Source organism: Phaseolus vulgaris, chromosome 9 (genome assembly GCF_000499845.2).
Source record: "Phaseolus vulgaris cultivar G19833 chromosome 9, P. vulgaris v2.0, whole genome shotgun sequence".
In the NCBI taxonomy this organism is placed as follows: domain Eukaryota; kingdom Viridiplantae; phylum Streptophyta; class Magnoliopsida; order Fabales; family Fabaceae; genus Phaseolus; species Phaseolus vulgaris.
Window position 1 is genome coordinate 30,713,947 of NC_023751.2, and position 4,838 is coordinate 30,718,784.

Here is a 4,838-nt window from a genome sequence, read left to right on the forward strand (position 1 = left end):
TTGAATTTGGATGTTGCGTTAAATGCATTCCATTCATCTTTAAGTGTTTTTCTACTTACACAACATCCTTGGTCAAAGGCAATAATCATCTCCTTAGGTAGCATAGTCTTTTGCACCAATTCATGGAACAATACAAATAGCTAAGCCAGAGTTGAAATTCCCTTTGTGTCAGGATGTTTTTGAAGAAGACAACTTTGGCTCTTTTCCCATGAGATTGTTTGATGTTGACTTGTATTGGAACTTGAACGGATCTCGTTCGCAGTTGCATGCAATGGACATGTCTTGCATCAAAAGAATAATCGTACACATGTTCAAGTAGTACGAGGTTAGTTTAATATGTGCACTAATTGTCTAATTATTTTATCATATATCAAGAAAATAGTGCATAAAACCACTTGCATCTTATATGAGTTGTTTTTAAAACCATCATCTTACAAATGATGCATGATCATGTTTTATGCTTTGTTGTACTTAAGCACCTAACCAAAATCCCATGGTGTTTTATTCCTTAATAAGTATTGTTTAGAAAGCAACCACCCATGAAGGGAGTGATCTAAAAGATCACAAAGTTTTGCTCATTGGTAGAAAAAACTATATTTTGACAAATATAAAGATTAAGCACTTTGTTAGTTTGTTGTTTTAACTCAAATAGTGTTCTTGTAAAGTTATGGGCACTAAAAGCTTTAAGCAAACAAATTTTATAGCATTTTTTGTAATTCTTGATCATTTGTTCTTCTTGTCTTCAACTTGGAAGGATTATTTAAATAATAAATTGACAAAATAGCCTTTGTAAATTCCTTTTTGTCCGTTAAGAGACTTCACTTCAAATTTCCATCTTCAAATGCTTCATTTGTTCACTCATGAACATAGAGATGCATTAAATGTGCTTCATACAACATTAAATATTTATTTATTCTTTAAGAAACATCTTAATAGTTTGTGTGACTTATCAAGCCTCGATCATAGAGCTTTCAATAAAACTATAGTAAAGCATAAGATCGTGTGAGATAGATAACCTTTCTAGAGTTGACATGGGGCATGTCAGAATGTTCATTAGCGTGAAACAACTTTAGCACATCCTTCAATAAATCTTTGACATTGACTTGTGCTTTGTGAGATCTTCTCAATAACATTTGTTCAACACTGAATAAACTCCTACAGATTTTTGTTAAGTACAACGTTAAAATATTGTGTGCATGCATATTGTCTTATAAAACTTTCGCTTATCAAACAAAGTAAAAAGAACACATGTGTTGTATCGTTTGTCAGAAAAAATACATTACGTCTCACAGTATCTATCTTTTTATAAAACTTGCATCTCACACACAAAGTGTTTTCATTATTCATGTTTTGTTGTTTAACAACACTTAATCAAAATTTCAGGGTACGTTGGATCATATTCTAACAATCTCTCATTTTCAATGATAGTTAAAATAATAAAGTTTAAAACATGAACATTTTCACAAAAGAGCATAACAAATCAAGTTTTTACAAAAGATTTTTCATAATGCCATGAAATCGGATGGTACTTTAGGATAAGTTTGATAGGATTTCAAATCCTTCACGCAGTAATACTTTTTATTATGTTTGCTTACATCTTGAAGATACAATCCTTTTTCATTTTGTACATCTTACAATGAGAAAGAATAAAAATAATTTGGAATTTATATTTCCAAGAGTGAAACATATGGATTCCTTAATTAATTTATTCACATTAGTGTAATAATTAGCTTAATATTCACATTAGTATAATTATTACGTTTAATGTTCACATTAGTGTAATTATTAGCTTTTTGTTTATATAAGTGTAATCATTAGCTTATGTTCACACTAGTGTAATCATTAGCCTTATGTTCATATTGCTTCTTACCTATTTTTGTAACATGGTAGTTGGACATGTCTACATATAAATAAGGGTTCCTCTTCTAGTACAAACTACATTTGGTTAATGAAATACAATTAGTTTGTATGAGTTCTACGTGTCTTGAAAGTATGATATTTTTTGTACTTGTGTTCTCATCTTAGAGCTTTTTTAGTGATTAATCTTCAATCCTTTATTATTGGGTTTTCATTTATGGTGGTGTGTCATCTCTCTTTCTTATTCAAGTTTTGATTTTCAATTGCAACTAGTTTTGGTTATTTTTGCAATGAATTATAAGAAAATTATTTTCATACAGTTAAAAATGTGAGAAAAAAGTTCATGACTTTATTAATCATTTAAGTTTTTAAGTAATCAATTAAATTATTCATGGGGGATTTTTTAATAGGATAATTGATTATCGGTTTGGTTAATCAATTAAACAAAATAGTATATTTAAGTGTTTTCAGTGTTCTCACTATTTAACCGATTAAAATCTTGCATAATCGATTAACTTGGTTGTATGTATTAAATACAAAACTGAATTAATCGATTAAAATGTGTCATAATCAATTAAAATACAAAACTGAATCAATCGATTAAAATGTGTCATAATCAATTAAATCAAAAAGTGTTGTAATTGTTTTTCACATTTTAATGAAAATAATCAATTACAAGCTTGAAATGATCAATTAAATACATTTGAAATTTCTTTAAATTATCACTTTTTGAACTCTATAAATAGAACTTTGGTCTCACTCTTTTATATAATTAATACCATAGTGAAATATGGATTACTTTGATATCATTTGAATTATTTTCAATTTTCAAATAGTGCTTTCAAGTTATCAAATCAATAAGGATGTGTTGTATTGTTGAATCAACCTTGTATTGTGATTCTACTATGAATTTTAGTACATTATTTTCTTTTCCTAGTTTCTACAAGTTTCGGATGTATATTTTCTTGTGTGATCAAGAGTTGATAATGCTTGTATCCTCTTAGAGTGTTCTAAGGGTTGAACATATCATTTTGAGTGTGTTCAAGAGTTGATCTTGTGATGTTTTGTTGTCTTGTGTTTGTAATTGCTATTGTGAGTACTTGTACAAACTCTTAAATATAGTGAAATTTAGTTATTCTAAAGGTGAATAATTGAGAATACATGTATGTATGATTTTTTAATCTAAAACATTCTAAATTTCTTCTGCTATCTTTTTTTTTTTTTCTTTATCTTCTTTATATTGTTATATTGTTGTTGGTAACCAATTTTTTATCAATCATCACAAATTAATTGCATTCAATACTTGAAACCCTTTAAGAATTCAATTTTCTTCTAAAGTATTGAAACATATTTTTTTTTTATTAAAAACTATTAAATATAACCTCATTTAATGGGGAAAAAAATATTTTCAGTAGAGGCATTTTTTGATAAGTTTCTTTACTAGGACTTCTACCATAAAAAAAAAGTTCTCCCCAAGTTAAAATGAGTTCATACATAAACTAATTTATAGAAATTCTTACTTAACTTATTAAAAGTTTTACTTTTAACTTTTTTTGAATAACTTTATTAACTTATAAAGAAAATCATTTAGCTTTTTTTTTCTCTCTAGTTTATGAAAAAGTCTTGTTAAAAAGTCTTGTTATTTTATTCTTTTTAAAAAAAACAGGTATCAAGCTAGGTGGTGTTAATTAGGATTATCAAATAGTTTCAAACAAACAAACACAACTAGACTACATTAACCTATTACACAAAAAAGTCATCAAACAAAGAATTTTTTTCAGTATCAAATCAGGGAAGAAAACCATTACAGTAACTGGTGAAACATTAGAAGTAATGTTTAGAGCTACACAATTAAACACACATACACACACAAAATAGCTGAAATGAGCTGCACCTTTCAAGAATATAATTCCATATTTTTCATCCTAGAGTAGATTTTGTGACAATATCTATTGTCATTTTATTTTGCTCCCAATTAAAAAAAGATATGAGATTTCTAGATACACTATATTCATTCAGTAATTGATACTTTCTGTAATTATTTTGGACATTATTCGTAATGGGTCCAATCTACATTTCTTGTGTAGCCCAGTCCATATGTGTCTCATAAAAGCCCAATTCATATGTTTGGATCATATATAAAAGATGATTTTTTCACTTCCATAATTTCTGCCAAATTCTTTCTCCCATCTGCATATCTTTCCCGTGCACTTTTATATTTGTATGAATTCCAACAATCTTCTTATGACTGTGGTGGAAAGTGTGTGTTTTTTTCTTTTAGAAGTAAAAAAAAAAAAACTAGCAAAATACAAATATTTTTGCAAACTTTCTCATCACAAGTAGTATGACTGAAGAATAAAGGTATAGCAAACTTATTTAAAAAATATGAAATTCAAAAAAACACAATTATATAAAAATATAGCCCCCGGCGAGGATCGAACTCGCGACCTTTCGCTTACGAAGCGAACGCACTACCACTATGCTACGGAGGCAATTTTTGATATTATAATTATTAATAATTTATTTGTATACGTATATAATATGGTTAATGATATTAGTATTCATAATATTGACCCATTAAAATATAAAATTAAATGTGTCTTTATTTATGTTAGAGATAAACTTACTTAAAAAAAACTTATTCGTAAATGACAAGTGACAAACCTTTAGTTAAAATAATCACATCATCTTTAATTACTTATTTAGTTTTATAGTTGTATAAATTTACATTTTTGTCTCTATGTTAAAAAAAGTAATCCATTTTAGTCTTTACATACACACTTTTTAATCCATTTTAGTGCATAAGACAATATTTTAAATCTCTTTTTTTCTATACCTTTAAAATTCATTCAGACTAAAAGAGATTTATATTAATATATGTGTTTCTAGTGATTTTTTTTATAAATTTTGACTATAAAAAATTATAATCACGGTAGATTCTTTTTATTTAGACTAAGACTGGTATTCCAACTATTTTTAAA

General features: G+C 27.1%; 1 non-coding gene across 1 annotated transcript; it reads right to left on the minus strand.

The window, feature by feature from the left end:
- Positions 1–4,277: 4,277 nt before the first annotated feature.
- On the minus strand, positions 4,278–4,349 carry TRNAT-CGU (transfer RNA threonine (anticodon CGU)). The gene has a single exon. It is a non-coding gene; the product is annotated as a tRNA-Thr (tRNA).
- Between the last annotated feature and the right edge of the window lie 489 nt (positions 4,350–4,838).